Source organism: Peromyscus californicus, unplaced genomic scaffold (assembly GCF_007827085.1).
Source record: "Peromyscus californicus insignis strain IS unplaced genomic scaffold, ASM782708v3 Scaffold_9__1_contigs__length_137607984, whole genome shotgun sequence".
Lineage (NCBI taxonomy): Eukaryota > Metazoa > Chordata > Mammalia > Rodentia > Cricetidae > Peromyscus > Peromyscus californicus.
In genome coordinates, this window is record NW_026294617.1 from 118,921,083 (window position 1) to 118,941,694 (window position 20,612).

The 20,612-nt window shown below is 37.7% G+C and overlaps 1 protein-coding gene across 1 annotated transcript in view; it reads right to left on the reverse strand.

Annotated features, from left to right (window-relative positions):
• Positions 1–20,612, reverse strand: part of Bmpr1b (bone morphogenetic protein receptor type 1B) — a 340,275-nt gene that overhangs the window by 187,530 nt on the left and 132,133 nt on the right. The window lies entirely within an intron of this gene.

Sequence of the window (20,612 nt, forward strand, 5' to 3'; positions counted from 1 at the left end):
TAGTTGTTCAATATTCTGAATCAAGAGTAGATTAACTATGGAATTCCATTTCCATTTAATGTTCAAATGAAGAGCATTTTTTTAAAAGCTATAAAGCCTGCTCTACCATCATGGTAATTACAACTGATACCTGTGGTCTCAGTGTGGGAGGACCAAGCATTATAAGGATGATGATGATAGCTAGGCTTCATCGCACTAAAGTGGGACAATTCTCTAAGCAAAGCAAACATGCTAATCCATTTCATCTTCAAGTAAACAAATACACTGGCTGCCAATATTATCCTCATAGCTGAAGCTCTCCCACTGCCCCACAAATGGAAAGTGGAAGAGTACGACACAAGTAGCCAACGGATTCCAGTACCTACTAGCCGGACACTATACTAGACTGTGCACCCAAAAGGGCTGGACCAGAATTGGTTCAGATTTTGAAGATTTTCAGATTTTGGAATAATTGCATAGAATTTCCAAGTGATAGTTGTGGTGGTTTGAATAAAAAATAGCCCCCATAGGCCCACAGGCAGTGGCACTATAAGGAGGTTGTGGCCTTGTTGAAGTAGGTGTGGCTTTGTTAAAGGAGGTGTGTCACTAAGAGTCTCAGAGGTCTTTGAGGTCTCAGAAGCTCAGCTTGGCAAGTATGTCACTTTCACTACCTGTTACCTGCTGATCTAGACGTAGAATTCTCAGCTACCTCTCCAGAACCATGTCTGCCTGCATGCTGCCATGCTTCTCATCATGATGACAATGGATTAAACCTTTGAATTACAAGTGAACTCCAATTAAATGCTTTCCTTTATAAGAGTTGCAGTGGTCATGGTGACTCTTTATAGCAATAGAACACTAAGACAATGGTATTCAAAAACTATCAGATGTAGTGATACTGTGTTCCCCAAAATATTGTGCACCCTAATAAACTTATCTGGGGTCAGAGAACAGAACAGCCACTAGATATAGAGGCCAGAAAATGGTGGCACACACGCCTTTAATCCTAGCATTCCAGAGGCAGAGATCCCTCTGGATCTCTGTGAGTTCAAAGCCACACTGGAAACAGCCAGGCGTGGTAACAAGAGCCTTTAATTCCAGGAAGTGATGGCAGGAAGCAGAAAGGTATTTAAGGCGTGAGGACCAGGAACTAGAGACTGGTTAATTAAGCTTTTAGGCTTTCGAGAAGCAGCTCAGCTGAGATTCATTCTGGATGAGGACTCAGAGGCTTCTAGTCTGAGGAAACAGGATCAGCTGAGAAATTGGCAAAGTGAGGTGGCTGTGGCTTGTTCTGCTTCTCTGATCTTCCAGCATTCACCCCAATACCTGGCTCCAGGTTTGTTTTTATTAATAAGACAATTTAAGATTCATGCTACAATCCGATTTGGAAACTAGTGGTGTAACTCATCAGGGGAACTCTTGCCTACAGAGTGCAAATGTGCAAAGTTCCCTATATCCTAAACTGTTATATTTTGTCTACAAAATGCAAATATCTCTGCAACTCTCGAATCACACCCTAATTATCTGACTAGTTGTACTCTAGGTTTTGCATGCAACTCTAACACAATGTTTTTTAATGTGTGATATCATTTGTATTAATTATAAAATCAGAATTCTGTCCAATTCAAGTTATGTCACAAGGTAACAGTGATAGTTAACCCACCACAAAATGATATTTAAATATGGCATTTCTTACCATGTTTGACTATATAACTACAGTTTAAAAATGAAATGTTCAAATATGCTTCTTTATAGCTGAAGGCAAACCCTTTTTACCAGCGAGAGAAACAACTTTTATTTGGTTTCAACTGAGAATTGTTCTGTTGATTAATTACAAGCAAACAACAAAGTTTTATCGCAGTAGTATGAAGCATAAATATCCAGAAGTTCTGACGTCTGCTTTAAAGCTGTGACAAAAGAATGATACATTCATAAAATTTCCTACTTTCTCCCAATCATTCATGATTATAAACCACATAACTTTGCAGACAGAAAATGCACTGCATGTTTATTTCATCAAAGATTGAAAGCAGAAGAAATCTATATTCCATTTGAATAGACCATATACCTCTAAAATTTCTGAGAACTCAAGCTGTCTTTCATTGTGTCTTCATGCAGCTGTGAAAATAAAATTATTCTGACTCCGTTTAAATTACTCCTTGACACAGCATAAACACTCCTGCCAGAATACACATTTTTTTTAAATCCATTTATCAGGACCAGCACTGCACACAAGGCAATCTCAGCGCCTCTGCTTCCTGCTTCTGCAGAAGCACTGGAAACGCTCAAATAAAGCTCAGCTGGCCTCACTCTTCTGTCTTTGGGGCTTTTGTCTTGTGTGTAAGAATTATGTGATCTGAGAACTCCTGCCATAAACAACCACAATAAAAGGTAAGTATGAAATAGACTCCAAACCAGTGGAAATATTTGGACAGAGCTGACATTGACACCTTTTACAAAGAGATATGGTGATTATGACACAAAACTGTAGATGGACATGTGAACATAACTTTTAGTACACATTAAAATTTTTATTTAAATGACTAACTAAAAATAGATTAGAATTAGATTTGAATTTTATTTTTCTTCTTGAAAACACAAAACCATCCTTTAAAAATAAGAACTGAGGGGCTGGAGGGATGGTGGCTCTCTGTTCTCCAGCGGTCCTGAGTTCAATTCCCAGCAACCACATGGTGGCTCACGACCAACTATAACAGGACCTGATACCCTCCTCTGATGTGCAGGCATACATACAGATGAAGTACTCATACATATAAAATACATAAACCTTAAAAAAAAAAGTGAGACCTGAGAAACAAATTTTTACCAATTCAACAATCCCACTCATGTTTAAAAAAAAAGAGCAAGTCCTGTAAGGCAGCAGTAGTCAGGTAACATGGAAGGGGACTGCTTACTAAAACCTAACCCCAGACAAAGAGCTACAACCAGTAAGGGAGGCATAGAGCAGGAGAAGAGCTTTCCCTGGGGAAGAGCACACCAAATGGTTTTCTAATACCAAAGCTCAGCCCTGAAAACATACACATATAATGAACATTATACAGACAGAGAAAGTTGCCCTTCTGTATGGAAGAACACACAAACAGATACAGATTCATATATAGGCATGCTCATATATGTAACAACAATTAAAGAAAGAAAGGTCATGAATTTGATAGCTAGCAGGGGATAGAGGGTACATGGGAGAGTTTGGTGGAGGAAAGAGAAGGGGGAAAATAATGTAATTATAAGCTAAAAAAATTAAAGTTAAAAAAGTGCTGTAAAATTAGTACTTTTATTTTTATTTGTTTATATTGCCCGTACAACCTACTACTCTTTTATAATAACTTTCCTAATTTTGAATGTCTAAATATATTTCAAAAATAAATTAGAAACTGAATATAAAGGAAATACTAATTTCAAGTCAATACTCTTTAACTTCCCAGGACTGATATACTCCAAGTAATTACATAAATACTCGGTACTTTTTTTTTTTGTCTTTTCATTACCTGTAAGATAGCAAGTGCTGGTCTAAGTACCTAAGACAGCCTAAATACACACAGTACACAAAGAAAGTACCTCAAGGGTTGAACAGGACTTCTCATCAAATCAGAAAAATGAACCAGGCCATTAAAATCCTCAACATCTTAGTAAAGTATCCACCTTTCTGTCTCTGGGAACTCATTTCTAACCACTTGATAAGCATTTAGTTCATCCTTACAATATGCTACTACCACACACTTCAAAATTCAATTCAATTTTCCTGCCAGAGAGAAGTAGGAAAAAAAATGGAAGCAGAGGAAGTTGTCATAGGCTCAATTGAACATGAGAGACAAATCCAGAGCCTAGTGCATCGCTGGAGACAGATACAGAAACACTGAACTGAGTAACATGCAACCTAACAGCAATCCAGTGGATTCACATGAGCACAGCCTGTAAGCACAGCTCAGTGAACACCACTTATTCCAAGTTCAACAACTCTCACATGGACACAAGCTCCAAGACCTTAAGCTCTGGTAAGATGGTAGAGATATGTACACCCAACAACTGTAACATTTGGAAAATTCCATAAGCAGTATTGAAAAATCTGAAATTTATGTCAGGTAAGACACCAACTAACCAAATTCGGTGTCTAACTGGATTCTGACAGTTCTTGTTTTGTGAGTTAACAAATAACATAATATTTGATTTCTACAGCATAATAACAACCACAAAGGCATAGGGCTGTTGGTGGTTCATAGATAAAGTGGGGAGGGCATGGAATAAGATTAACATGTTTTAACATCTGATGTAGAAAACAATTCAAGTCAACAGCACTAGCCAAGGAAGTGAGTTACTAGAACACTGCTGAAGTCCACCAGCTAATTCCAGGAGGGTCAGTTTGCTTCAACTGTGGGAAAAAAAATGTATTAACATGTCTCTAGTTTTAAAATCTGCAAAAATAAAAGGAAAATATTCCCTAGATAACACCTGGAAAATTGGTAATCAAATCATAGAAATTGGGACATATAATCTCTATCATTAAAACTTGGAGTATAATAAATGAAGCCTACTTAGTGACATGCAACACTGCATCATTGTTTCATAAAGGTTGTAACAGAAAATCATAACAAAGCTACAGTGGGCTATCACATAGCCATCCCCATCAGTTACGTCTGGGCCCATCTGTCCTTAACAAGTTTATGTACTTTGCAAACATGACACATCAAACATTGGCACCAGTTTCAAAACAGACACCCACGCACAATAGGCTCTGGTGCCTTTTCTGCGAACTGTAGACTCAAGTGTCACATCAGCCTACTGTCAAAACCATTATATGGTGCTGCTGCAGAGTTTAGTTATTGTTATGAATTTGACCCCTGGCCTTGGACTACTGCTTGACTACAGAAACTGTAAATTAATTCTAGAAAATTAAAAATTGCAGATATGCCTCTCTTTGAATCACAGAAGTTCCTAAAGCATCTAGATCCTGTTGTATGATAGTTTGTGTTCTGACAAATAAAGCTTGCTGGAGATCAGAGGGCAGAACTAGCCACTAGTTAACCATAGAGGCCAGGCAGTGGTGGCACACACCTTTAATCCCAGCACTTGGGAGGAGGAAGCAGGAAGATCAGGAGTTCAAGGCCACCTTGGGTTATATGAGAAGGAACCAGTCTAAAAGAAACAGAACTGGTCGGTGAAGGCTCACACCTTTAATCCCAGCCCTAAGGAGGTGGAGACAGGAATATAAGCCAGGTAGAGACAAGATCGGCCCCTTCAGTCTGAGGATTTGTAGAGACAGGATGTCCCATTAGGTCTGAGACTTCATAGAGGTAAGAAGAACTCTAGTGGCTGGCTGCTCTGCTTCTCTGATCTTTCAGCTTTTACCCTGACATCTGACTCCAGGTTTTTATTGTTAAAACTAATCAGGATTGAGCTTCAAGATCCATTCCCGGTTTCCATAATCTGTTGGTGGAAACTGGGGATTCCCAGTTGGAATAATAGAACCACAAAAATAAATAACAGATTCGCCAAATGGCACCAAAGATACACGACTCAACATTCCAATTATGGAATCAGAAAGTCCAAGACTACAATTCTCCAAAGAGACAGCTCTGCGTCCATTTTATATATATGTCAACTCCCTGGAGGCTGTTCTTACAGTACCTCGAAGCCCAAGAGATGCTGTCTCGCTTTGCTTCTGCTTGTCTGTTTTCTCTAGAGAATAAGTGATGTGCTAGCCATGGCACTTCTGATCTCAATATATATTACTCACAGCTATTGTTTAGAAAACAGTAAAAAAGAAGTCTGGACATCATATACTATTCCTCTAATGGTCACCTATTCCATTTCCTGTTTAGAATTTTTCTTCAGCATTTAACACATAGTATGAACTCTGCTCATATCTCAGTCATAGCGCTACTTGCTACCTTAGTTCCCTCATCTCCCACAGAAACACTACCTACTCCACAAGGCCTGTCTGCCATTCCTCACCCACATCAGGTGTGCATTTGTGTGTGTAAATGTCCACATAAAATTCCAGGTTGCAAATAACTTACTTGCACATACTGTACTGTGCTGTGTTTTGTGACTGCAGGTTACTTCTTGTGTTTAAATCACATATGCCAAATGAAAACACAGCCTTACTGAGAACAGAAATCAACTCATTCTTATGATTCTTCTTCACACTATAAATTGGGTGATGCTAATCATACAGGGTAGACAATTTATTCATTCAATGCATGGTAATTAACTCCCCACCATCAATGTGCTGGGAGCTAGAGGTGAAAAGGGAAAGGGAAGGCAGTGTCTAATAAAGGGTTTGGGATGAAAACACTGTGAGCAACTTCTAACAAGACTCTTCACAGAAAGTCAAACTATTATTAATTCAGGAATAATTGTTTAATTGTTTTTCTCTCTTTAAAATGGTACTTCTCAATGTGCAAACAAGAAACAGGTCAGCATTAGTATTTTAAGGCCTAACCTGGAAACTACTCATCTACCTATGACTTGGAATGTCTTTCAAACATATTAAGAGACAAGAGAATTCCATGTCCCGGACCCCTCTCTTCCCCTAAACCCCATCAATACAGAGAGAGAGCAAACACATCTACTCATCATGCTTTCTTTGAAGAACAGAAACAAAAATGTCATCTGAAAGCAGAAAAAAAATCTAACTGGGTCATTCTGCTTCTGTGGCATTTAAACTCCTTGACCTTCTCTTGGAACCCCTTGACCTCGGAGTTCAAATTGCTGTTTTAACACCTGAACTGACTTTTATGAACAAATTGCCACAGATAACTTAACATGTAAAATGGCTTCATGGCTTACTATTCATGTCATGTGTCAATATCTTTGAGATACATTCACACAGCAAAGATTTAGACTATCAACCAGAAAAATACTCTGATACCTGCAGCATAATATGCTGTAGTAAAAAACAGGCACACTAGGAACAAACCCTACTCTTCTACACTTCAAATCCTATAAGTTCAAAAACAAATGCTGGGTGGTGGGGGAGTCAAATGTAATACCTATATTGCAGTTTAAAAACAACAGAAGGAAGTGTATGTGAAGCCCATAACTTTCAGTGTGCTACGGGAAGCAAGACAGAACCTTCAGAAGGGCAGGGTATTTTCTCTTCAAGTCAGACGCCCACATTTATCTACTATGTCCATCCTATAGTGAGAGGCATGTGAAGTCTTGCATATTTCTTCAAGGAAAGTTACTGACAGTAACTGCATTAGATCAACATGTAGCCAGAGGCTACCATCTCCCAGCAGAAACCTCAGATATATTTGGCCACTTAGTTTGACACCTCTAGTACCCTCACACACCAGTTACTCTATACCTTTACTCCATTTCACTGTTTGCATCTTATGCTTCACTATCACGTGTCTTCTTTGTGTGTGGCTTCCACTATGCAAGCCTCAGCAGATGTCAGTCTTCACCACCTTATCCACTGTACATGGAGGAGTGCCTGGCATGGGCTCAACAAACATCCGTGGATTAGTGAGCATTTCTAAACCCAAAAGCTACTGAAATGTTAAGGCACTGTTCTAAATAAAATACAAACAGGAAAGGATTTCATCAATACAGGGAGATACAGGTTCCATAAGATGGCAGGCTGATTTGAATAGATTTGTTCAATTTAGCTGCCATCCAACAACATGAATTCTATGGCCTTCAAATGGCAACTGCCTTCAACTACATTTAAAGTATTTCTGAGATGGAGAAATGAGGGAAAGAACATGAAACAAAACCAATCTCCTTGCTGAGAGAAGCATAAATTCCATGATGCCATAGTGAGAAAATCATCACACAAACACTTTCAGAGGTGTCCATCAAGCTTCCTGTTCATTTTTTTCCCTGGGTTACAGTGGTTGTTATGAGAACATACCATATCAGAATAGATGATACAGAAATCATGATATTCTGATAATTGTGCTGGAGGTCAACACCTTATTCATGTTTAGACCATAAACATGATGATTTTATCTGTTAATATTGTAACCTGTAAAATAAGGGAACTGGAGCAACAACAACAAAAATCACACAGCATCATACAGCACCATACTTTCAAAAGCATGTAATGGAGGAAGGTTCCTTAAAAATCCATTTTCTAAAAAGAACCCAGTATTCACTGTATGTTGGTAGAGAAAGGACACAAAAGTTGCATTTTCCCTACTCTGGATCCCAGGCTCTGGGTTCCATAGTATAGGCTGTTGTGTGTAATTCCCAGGTCAGGGTGCAGTAGACAAATTAATTAGTCTATTAAGTCTCGTTCATATCCTGGCACTGATGTTTAGGTTAGCACCTTCAGCTACACATTTCTAATGCTTAACTGTGCTGCCATTTGTTCCTGAGAGAAATTAGGAATGAAGGGAAAAAGAAAACATGGCTGGGACAAGTTCCCACTGACCTAAAGGCAGAAACATGCATGTGAGTCAAAAGCAGCTTGGTGTGTGCATAAAATGGAGAAAAACTCCAGTTGATAAGTTGGTGCTACTTTAAGTGATTAGGGGAAAATAAATGGCTTCGTATCTAAGGAAGATTTAAATGGCACTTAACACTCTATGAAATCAACCTGAAAAGGATGAAATAATTTGCTGTGAATTAGCACTAAAATGAAAGAACAATTTCATATGACAAACTCTGGAGCATTTCATGGGAAGATTATACACTTGATTAAAATATTTGTGGATGCTACAAATGGCTAAAATGAGCCAAATCACGTTTATAAAACATCCATATACAACACATAAGCCTACACAAACAAACATACAGACATAGACACACACACAGACACACACACAGATACACACACACACACACACACACACACACACACAAATTAGGGAGGGAGGGAACTCAGTTATCACGTATCTTACCAGTCACTAGCTACCGTATCTAAAAGAACCACATACCATACATAGTTTAAAACTCAAGAAATTCAATGTTTGTTGACTATCATACCACACAACACCTTTGCATCAGGAGGCAGGCAGGTTCTCTTACATTCTCCCCTCTCTTTTGTCAAGGGAGGGTTTGGTACAGTGAAATGTTTTCACCATATCACTGACCCAGAAGTACACAAGAGATCAGGTGCTCAAAGCCAGTTTACACATATGAAAACTGGGTGTTTAAAGATTCTTGAATACCTCTGAAAGCAGCAGTGAGAAATAAATAACAGAATAAACAGTAACTCAGTTTACAATGGCACCATCTCTCTCTCAACAAATATCTGTTATACAATAGAGTGGTTACACAACGTGAGCACATACCGTAAAGTGATCCCAAAGTCTAAGCCACTTGAAATCCACCCAACATGCAGGGTTGCTCACCCAACATCAGGTTGCTAAAAGGCAGTTGCAAAAATGACAACTCAAGCTTTCTCCTGAACAACCTATGTTGGTGCTCAAAAGCTTGAGTTTATCTAATGTTCCACAGGTTTAGGTCCATTGCCTGGAAGATTGTTAAAGCATAATTTCTTGAGTTTCTTTTTCATAAAAATCAGAAACACAAAAATAAAAAGTAGAATTTCAAAGACATTTAACACTTGAAGTGCCACAAAAATTAAAGCTCATATTCTTCTAATTGCTCTTCACAATATAAATAGCATGATGCTAAACATACAAAGCAAACAGTTCATTCATTCAACCATGATTCACTCTCCATCAGTGAATGTGTTGAGAGCTAGGGGTGGAGAGAAAAACAGAAGGCAGTGTGTGCCCATGAAGGGTTTGGAAAACACTGCAAGAGAGCAATGTAGCAAGTACATTAAGGCATTAATTGAGAAAGTAGAGCTGTATTACAGGAATTATGGGAAGACAGAGAAAGTGCCTATTTGCCAGAGAAGCTATCACAGAGAAAGAGAATTATGGAGGAAATAAATAAATAAATAAAGTCTTTGCCAGGGAAACAAGGGAAATGACAGAAGTGGAATTTAAGAAGAAGGAGGAACAGCCAATGCCAAGTAGAAGAGCTTGCAGACATTTTTCAAAAACACGACATTTAATTAATTTAATATTCTAATTCACAATTTACTGAACTATTTATCATGATTTTGAGAAATACTTACAAGATATATTATAAAAACTCTTAGATAATGCCAGGCACACAAAGAATTGTTAAATGAAAGAAATAAAAATATAGTTTATAAACTATATACATAGCTTCACTCCAATTTTAACATTTTGTGTATATTATGTAGAAAACTTTTTGTATACAACATGAACACTTATACGAAGAAGAGAGAGAAAAATCAATCCCAAGTTGCCACAAATATTGTTTGCATATAGAACTACACACAACTAAAGCAGTGGCTTATTTTTATTATAAAGTCAACAAGTGTACCAGTTTGGACCAAATGAGGTTGCCATCACTGAAGGTAGGGTTTCTCATGTTATCAGTGATAAGAGAAAGGGTGCCTTTCGCACCAATTGCTAGCTAAGACTCTTAACTTTAACCAAATGCAGCAAGTCTTCATAACCCCCAGGTAAACAAACATACCTCCCTCCAGGCATAATTAATCTCTGTCCTAAAACTACAGTTTCTTAGTAACATACATATTAATGCATTATCTTCTTATATATGATACATGCTTTTAAAATGTCAGTATTTCACTATCTAAGAATCTGGATTTTTTCCTCTGAGGCCAAATAAATAAATAAATAAATAAATAAAATAAGTAAGAAGTGTGTGTGTGTGTGTGTGTGTGTGTGTGTGTGTGTGTGTGTGTGTGTGTGTTTGACAAACTCATTTATTTATGACAAATTGCCTTAAACCTGTTTCACATATGGCCATGGGTATTTTTACAAGCTCTGTTGAACAGAATCCCATCCTTCAAATTGACAGTTACAGTTTCCCTAAAATATGTCATTTTGAAAGTCGGTTTTTAAATAGCATTTTGAATCAACATCGCCAACTTTCTAAGCTGTTTCAAAAGATGCATTACACTCCTGAGAGCAAGGAGCATTGTTACATCTGCTTTTACAATCCAAACTGTTTCTTGAGCCAAGGCCATCCCTGTCTATTTCTCACAGACACATTTCTGTATCATTGTCTCTCTACCTGTCTGTTTCCCCATTTTCTTCCATCCTGATGAAATCAGAGCAAACAGCTCTTCTTTCTGCTCCATTTCTGTGATTACTAGGGTAGTAACCTGAATTTTACCCCTAGGCTAAGCTAATTAAGGGTAGGAGAGAGAAGTAAGGCCCTAGAGAATGCAAGAGGATGTTGGGGCAATGGTCAGACCTCTAAATGTTTATTTCTCAACTCAAACAGTCTTTTGGCCAAAATCTACAAAACTCTGACCTGCCTCAGGCATCCTGATATGACAGCCATTGGCATTTTGATGTAAACTCCATGACACTGGCAACACCCCAACCTTACCCTGACTCAATGAAGTGTTAAATTTCTGCTTCCCACCACCCACCAAGTCACTACCTCACATTCCCCTCATCAGATCTGGCTCATAGATTTGTTCATAGACATGCACCATTCTGTGGGTGCTGGCATTTGATGGAAAACAAGTGAGATCGGACACAGGACATGGAGCTTGCCAAGCTCCCACATATCTTTGAGTTAATTCCATGTGGAGGTAGGGAGAGAAGCAATAACAAAGGTAATACACACTTTCTATTTCTGTGGGTTTTCTTCGTTGTCTACAAGGTAACTTCCTTGAATATCTACATCAAGTAAACCAACAATTTTCAAAATCATTCTTGTAAAATAAGAAAAAATTTAAGTATCTCCCCTAGGTGGGAATAAAGCAGCAGGTATGCCTACAGCTTCAGCAAGAGCTTCTCCACAAAGATCCCTAGTGCCCTGAGGGACACCAACCATCTGCCCTGAAAACACACATTATGCAGACTGAACAGGTTATAGTTAGAAATATATATGTATATACATATATGCATGCAATAACAATTTTTAAAAAGAGACCATGAATGTAAAGGAGAGGTGTATGGAAGGTTTGGAAGGATGAAAGGGAAGGGAGAAATGGTGTAACTATATTAATCTCAAAAAAAAAAAAAGGTTCAACAGTTAAATAGAGGCTGTCCTTGAAGTCAGGGTGAGTTGTTCAGTGGTGACAATGATAGCTATATCACACTCTCATTTGGAATTTTAGTGTCAGGAGTCACTAATTATTTTCAACATTGTCTTGACTCTAGATTATGAAGAAAATTATGCCACAATAGTGTTTAATAATTGAGAGTCCATGAAGTTATAGGCCCAAGTTCTTAAAAGAAGTTTTCCTCCTAAACTGCTTTAAAGGGTAAAGAAAATATATATTTGTGATTGGCACTTAGTGAATTAGTTATAAAAGAGGAAGTCCAGAGACGAGAATTACTTGAAACTATTAGATATAGAAGTTGCTTTGAGAATTTCATAACTGAAAAGAAAAAAAAAAGTCCCCAGTTTCATAACCTGATAAATGGATGTTCAGAAACATAATGTATCCTACCTGGCTTTTATTTTAGGTTCCCCAAAACTAACAAAAAAAATGGGGCTCAGTTTTAGAGAGTCAAGGGGAAAGACGTTTATTTCAGAATATAACACTTACCAAGCTTGGCACTACAGGACTTGCTGCATGAGACGTCCTTTTCATGACACCCAAGGCAGACCTAGCCAGTGTTGTCACAAAATAACCAGTCAGAAATTTAGAGATTTCGATTCAGATTTGCTTAGTTTAACACAATTTAAAAGTCTGCCTTTGTGTACAGTAAACACAGGTGCTGCACAAAACTCTAGAAAATCTGTAAAGAACCTCCCATATTCATTAGAAAGACTTGCAGATGCTACTATTAAACACATGCTTAGCCATCAAATGAGACTTGTGCTTATTAGAGCCCCAGGTAAAATAGCACCTATGATGTCTTTTTCACTGAATTCCTACATGGTCCTCTCCAAAACAACTACTTGCTCTGATTTCTTAATTTCTGTTAAAATTCCAAAGATATTCAGCCTCCAAATCCCAGAATTATCTTTTAACTCCAGCCTCCCTGATCCTCTATATCCCATGAGCTACTGAACATAATGGATTCTACACACCAAATGAGCCACACATTGGTCTTTTTCTTTATGGACCTCTGTGCTACATACTCCTGTGTATCTTTTCATCCCAGGTCTGCCAAAGCATAGTCCCAAAGGGTCTCCACAAAAAACCCAGTACCAAGTAACTGCTCTTCTCTCCGGGCAGGATAAGGGAATATACTCAGGCACTTTCTTCATGTGTGAATATAAGGCCTGCTATTCCAGAGTTTATCTCTGCCACCTCCCAGTCTCTGACCCTTTAACAGCATCCATACCATTTCTGCCATTTCTCTATCCCTTCTCACCCACATACTAATTCAACTCTCATAATAACCACAAACCTGGGTCCCTTCATAATCTCAGACACTGATTCCTTCATGATTTTATTTTTCCTCTTCTGTCTCTGGCTCTATATATCTGAATCTTCACATAGATGGTGCTTTATATGCTCCCTATGTTATGTCTCAAATATTGCTTATTTTTGCTATTGCCTTATGCATTAGTAATCTGGTGGTTCTACAGAAGAGAAAAAATGTGCCATAGTTATTTCTCATTTAGAGGGACCCAAGAATTTGATCATAGCAAACACTCAGTGTTTATTGAACTTAACCAAAATATTAATGTGTTCATATAGTTTACAGCCACATCAATTCATCAGTGACCCACTAGAAACGAACAAACTGGTCTGTACACAAGAGCTGTAACTGTCCCCTCCATATTGCAAGCCTGTGATGTGTACTTATGTCCAGATCATTGATTTCATAAATCATTGTTGATATAACTTAAGAATTTGGGGAAAATGGATTATATATAAACAGTTTTTGGATCTTGGGAAAAATACATTTTTTAAAGTAAATCTTACAATCCTACCAAAGGTGAAAAATACCTTTTAACTTTCAAAGGAATGTGAAATATCTTAATTGCACTTTATAAATAAATAAATAAAATATCAGAACGTAAGTTAATTAGAGATAATCTGTCTTCTCTATGCTATCTACTGGATTTTCACCTATGCGCACCATTCAAAGGTACTATTTTTCACTATGTTTTTAAAACTGCAAAAAGCAAAGGTAGCCATTTATAATTCACATGCATACATAAACAGAGAAACACAATAAATCAATATAACACCAAAAGCTTCAATGAAAATAGTGACAGCTTTAAAATATGCAACCTAATATATAGCCAAATAACTCACAAAACTCAGCATGCATTGCTGACTTTGGACATGATCACCAGATTTAACAAGGTGTTCTTGAGAGAAACAAAATAAGGCAGGTCCCTGGAGCATCCACTCAAGATGGCAGATGCATCTGAACTCGAGGGCAAAATCCTCTAGGCTAATATTGTGCTTGGCACTAAATAAAAATTGTAACATTTAAATATCTTATTTAAGTAATACTCTAGAATGTAGAAAAGCACTTCTCAAAATGCTGAGCATCAAATATAAAAGAAAAAAACAAAAGAATCTAATGCCTAGAGATGATTATACAATTGCTATGCATAAGAAAAGTAGAATATAAAATTTGCAAGCCTATAAAAGATCTATGTAGATTAAAAACTATTAAGTACAATGTGATGAACCTGGAGGAGCACACCTATCTTTCATCAATAGTGTTACCCAAGCATTCATCATGAAGCCATACTTATCAAAGATGTAATTTTCAGAAACACAGATGGGAGGAAGGGAGGAATTTGTGCCTAGCAGGGAATCTCTGCTGCATGAAATCAAACTGCCGCCAGCAACATTCACTGAATCATTCTAAATTCCTGAATACTGCCAATCAACATCTGGAGCAACTGAGAAAAGCTATTTCCACCAACATCCATCACTATCACATAATTCACCTTTTAAAATCTTGGAGTTGTTTTTTCCTGTATCTTTCTGAACAGATGGATAGAGTCCTTATAACTACTCAAACTCCCAGTAAGACATCCTAGTACATGACCAAGTTGCAAAACATTTCTGTGATTCTCTTTACATTTGAATTTGATATGTGCTTAGAATTTTTAAGGCATCAGTTCTAACTTGTCCTAACACTGGGTGAAAGATTGGGTTGGTCTGTGAAACTATTCTCAAACGATGCTGTTAAATAAGAATCACAGGCTATGGCTGGCTAATGTTAGGAAACCAGTACACAATCAATAGAAACAACAGTGAAGCCTAGCGAAATGCCTCAGCAAGCAGAGGCACCTGCTGCTGCCTGGCCTGAGTTTACTCTCTGGAACTCACATGGTCAAGGCAGAGAACAAACTCCCTCGGCTTATCTTCTGACCTCTACATGCAAGCCATGGCTAGTGCAGGCCTGAACATAAAAAATAAATGTCGAGGAAAAATGGGGATAGGCGAGTTCACCAAGATAAATACTTATCTTCAATATCATTTATATTTGTGCCATTTCTGGTTACAGGTCAATGGGAGAATGACTAACCTGCACTCCTTTGCCTCCCTTTTTCAAAATGTCTATCATTAAAAATCATATTTCTCAGGGCTGGGGATGGCTCAGTTGATAAAGGGCTTGCTGCACAAGATTGTGGACCTGAGTTCAGATAACAACTCTCATAAAAAAATCAGGTGTGACAGCATGCACCTGTAATCCCAGAACTATGGGGGGGGGGGAAGCCAAGACATGCTGACCCCATAGCTCTATTGCTATCCAATCCAGCTAAAACAGCAGTTCCGAGTTCAGTGAGGCGCCTTGTCTCAAAAAGCAGAGTGGAAAGCCAACTGAGGAAGACATCCCAGCCATCAACCTCTCGCCTCCATACAGGGCCATGTGAGTGAACATACCCACACACACCCATGTGGTACATGCACATGTGTACACATACAATCATGCGCCAATTGTATTTCTGGAGTAAAGTGAAAAGGGAAAGGTAGATACAGACTGTGAGACATTCTAAGTGTATCTGACTCCTACGCTGTTGGTACTGGAAGGACAGACACCCCTGAGTTCACTGGGGTCTGGCTGATGGCAGTGTTATTAGGAGGAAAAAGCACAGTACGTTTCTGATCTAATAGATGTGATGGGCTTGCAGTTCTTTGAATCATAGTGAAAAACAGTGAACTGTTCATCCAAGAATAAGGCAGTAGACACTAGGTCTTCCTTTAGGTTCTCAACTCCTTACAGTCTCTTGGGGATGTAAATGCTGAGAAAATAATTATAATACAAACATCTTGTTATTAATACTGTTTTTCTCCAATATAAGAGTAAGATCTCCCTAGAATTCTAGGTGGAAGAAGTCACAATATAAGACACAGTTCAGGCAAAGTTCTAATTTACCTTGTGTATCTCATGAAAACTGAAATAAAACAATTAAAGTTGCCAAATAGGAGTGATCCATATATGTTAAATGAATGTTTTGAGTGCCTAAGGGTAGAGAGAAAGAAAAAAATCATTCTCAGCAAAACCCGGCACTTTCAGCTGAGGCAGGTCCAAGCCCTCCCACTGCATCAATGCTGTGCAAGGTGTCCCACCATAGGCAATGGGCTCCAAGAAGCCAGTTCACGCACCTGGGGTAGCTCCTACCTTTTTGGAGAAGGGGATGGGGGATGGGCTGGGGAGGAAGGCTGGGGAGGAGCAAGAGAAGGGATGAGGTTGGAGATCTGTGGTTGGTATGTGGAATGAATAAAAAATTTCTTAATAACAAAAAAAAAGAGTTCTCAAAGGCTTAAAAAAAATATCATTCCCAAAAAGGCCAGGAATTTCTTCCAAAACTGAAAGCAAATACCTGAATCCCCAAAACAACATATGCTGGTCAAGACATAACAACTTTAAAGTGGATCCCATAATAATAGGAAGCAACTCTGTGCCAAAGACAACCCTCCAGAGCAGTTTACTCGTCCTTATATTAACTGCTATACTATATATTTTCCCAAGACCAAGTCTGAACATAAGTCAGACCTTTACAAGATTACTAAAATCTAGAACATGAATTATCTTTGAGCTGAGTGATAATCTAATCGAGTACATTTCAGACTGTGCCTAGGGTGTGGTGACTAGAGACACCCTCTCCTACTATCCCAGCTCCAAGGAGAACATATCTGATTTTATCACTTATGTAAGCACAGCTTCTGGAAATGACTTTATCTGAACAGCTTTGTGACTAAAAGAATAAATGAACTAAACTCATGATTATTCAGTTGGAAAACAAATTCAAGAAGGTGCATTCATCTAGTGGAACTCCATAATTTGAACTCAAGCCGTATAGTTCATTCAACAATTATTGACCACCTAGTATTAGCAGGTACCACCTAGAGTGGGGTCTGAAGACACCAATTACCAGCAAACTCAGCATCAAAATAATGTCTTCAATTTAAATACTTCCTCTCAGGCTGGAGAATTGACTCAGCTGTTAAGAGCATGTACTGTCCTTGCAGAGGATGCAGGTTCTGTTCCTAGCACTCACATGATATCTCATAATCATCTGTAAATCTACTGACTTGACATTTGATTGTAACATAGGTATCCAACTGTCTTAAAACTCAGATTTCTCAGGGGATTCCTTGCCTTGGAGGAGGTGGGAATGGGGGGTGGATTGGGGGGAGGGCAGGGGGGAGGAGGGAGGACAGGGGAATCCGTGGCTGATACGTAAAATTAAATTTATTATAAAATTAAAAAAAATAAATAAATAAATACAGGTCAAAGCACAAAAAAAATCCCTCAAAACTCAGATTTCTTATCTACAAATAGGAATAGCATGTGCTACCCCTACAATACTGATAGAGATAACAATATATAAAGTAAACTCATGAAGCTACTGTATATGTACAGGCATGTGTATGCATTGCTGAAATCATATTATCTTCAAATTAATAATTTTAACTGAAGACTTTTATGCATTCAGATACTAAAGATACGAAGTTTTGTATTCATCATAAAATTTCACCACCATGTCCATAAAAATACACAAAAATCCAGTCGGTAATTATAAATCAAACTGAATAAAAATTAGTTATACAGAAAGCTAATTTGCAAGACTATAGCACTCTAGAAAACCATGGTGGGAAATGTATCAATAACAGCATTTCTGATTGAACTCATTGGGATATAGGGACTGAACAACAACACACAGCTTTGTGTGTGCTCTTCAATTTGTCCATCAGAATCCAAAATAGAGGGGAAATTTTAGCACAGCCTAAAGAAGACACATTGGTAATACATAAAGCAAGGCATAAGTTGGGTTTGAGTCTTTAGCAATTTAAGCTCACAGAAGTTGGAAAGGTAGCTTAATGTTTATCATAATAGAGACTATTAAGTTTTATTTTATGGGCCATACTATAAAGTTACTTCTTATTCAAATAAAGATACATCAAGGAACCATCCAGAGATAAAGTGCTGGCTTCTAGTACTCATCTACTATACAGTGAAGAAGAGTATGCCATCTAAACATCAGAGTTTATGCTGAATAATATAACTGAGATGAAAAGTTCCCTACAGCACAGTGATGTATCAATCATCACCACGACTTTCTCCCTAGTTCAGATTCTGCTATTTTGAACCAACTTTGGAAGGACAAAAATGATATTTAGGCTAATAGAACAATAACAAACCATTTAAATACATCCTGTAGTCTGAGGAATCAAACTAATTCAGCCCTTCACCTGTATCATGTTGTCCACATCACTCATTGCTGTTGAGTTAGTTGTGTAACAGAACAGCAGACAGGCAAATCACCAACACACACTGCACACATCCCAGAAAGAGAATCTGTTATGTACATATATAAGAGAGATGGCAACAAAATGCCAGTGATAAGTGTTTTTCATAAATAGCTGGTATCCAAGATTTATTTGAAATATTAGAATTTTTTAAGATTAGCCTATATCATCTACTTTAAAAACTGTACTTTTCTCCTTTACTAATTTCCTCATATAATACATCAAATTTTGCAAAGAGCATCAACGTGTAATTTTGTTTGAATGCTAGCATTCTGTAAGGAGACTGGATGTATTCCTTCTTCTCTTAGGAAACAACATTACTATTTCAGATCTACTGAGGTGTAGCACTCAAATTCTGATCACATTTCAACATTAACCAATCCAACAACACTTTGTGACACCATGCTCCACCTTGAGAATATCTGTCCTCAGTGGATAGAGGACAGACAGGTTTAAAATGCCAACTAGATGCCAAGATAGCCTGGAGAAAAGTAATGTTCAGCTGGGTCAAGCAGTATAAATTTCAATTTGACCACCAAAACTGTGTCTTAAAAGTTCAAGAAAGTTACTTTTAGAGTAGATTGTGGAATGGAATGGTTAATAACTCAAAAATATGCTTCCTTAACCTTCTCTGAAGAAAAAGATAAGGAAAGCACACAAATTTGAACACATTGTTCCAGGACTAAATGTTCACAGATATCCACAATGAGTTCTCCCTCCTTGAAGGAACACATAAAAATATTAGTTAGTTGCATTTTTTTCAACCACTTGGAAAGTGGTAACTCACCAGTGATAAGCATAAAGTATAGCACAGTTTCTGATTTCCCCAAAAATGTAGTCCAGAGAGTCTTCTCTGAAAGTGGTGTCCTGTTTAAAATCAGGTGGCATCTGGCATGTTTTGTGGCTCTGCTTTCACTCTTGGCAACACCACTAGAGCTCCCTAGGAGTCTCTAAAACTTTCTCTCTGAGTTCGATATGTCCTCACTCCCCCAGCCTCTGACATAGGGCTTCCCTCGTCAGGGATGCCGATCCCACATGGAGCCCATAAAACAATGAGTGGGAGGCCTTGGCACTGCATTCAAAGATCTTTATAAAACAGCATAGTTCACTGTGTGAAATGTGACATGTGGGGAGCCCCTGTAAAACACTTTAATAGAAACCCAAGGCTTCTCCTGGAAAAGGCTGAGAAAACAGGCACTAGTTTGACAATTACTGGGGCTAGTTAACAAGAGACAATAAGCATTTAAAAATAATCAGAAAGCAATAAAACTCTTAAAAAAAACTCTAGGCAATAAGTTTATGTTTGTTAAAGACAATGAAAACTACTCATTGTAAAATGCTTTCCTTATATATTGAACAAAAGTACAGTTGTTTTTTGCTTCTATTTAGATGTGTCAGAATACCATAAAAGTCACATAGAAGAAAAATGCTTCTCCTTTCTCTACATCCATCACATCTGTTTTTAACTTCATATTAGACATAATTGAATAATCTGCTCACTACGAATAGTGAAAACATGAAAGTGCATATTTTCTCCACTAGGGGCGCCATAATCCACCATAGTACTACAGAAATGTATGAAACTTGTAATATCTTTTTTTTTTTTTTTTTTTTTTTTTTTAATTTATTTTAATTTATTTTGCAATACAATTCAGTTCTACATATTGGTCACGGATTCCCTTGTTCTCCCCCCTCCCGTCCCCCTCACCTTCCCCCCAACGCCCCCCCCCATTTGTGTTGTTTCTTTTTTTTTTTTTTTTTTTTTTTCCCCTTTTCTATTTTAATAAAAAGGAAAAAAAAGAAAAAGGTTATAACTAACAAAAGAAAAACTATATACAAAAGTACAATGACTATATACAATATATACAAGTAATAAATGTCTAAACAATGTCTAGTCCATTTGTATTTGACAAATTCAGAGAAAATAATTTCATTATCTATCCTATTTTGTTAAGTC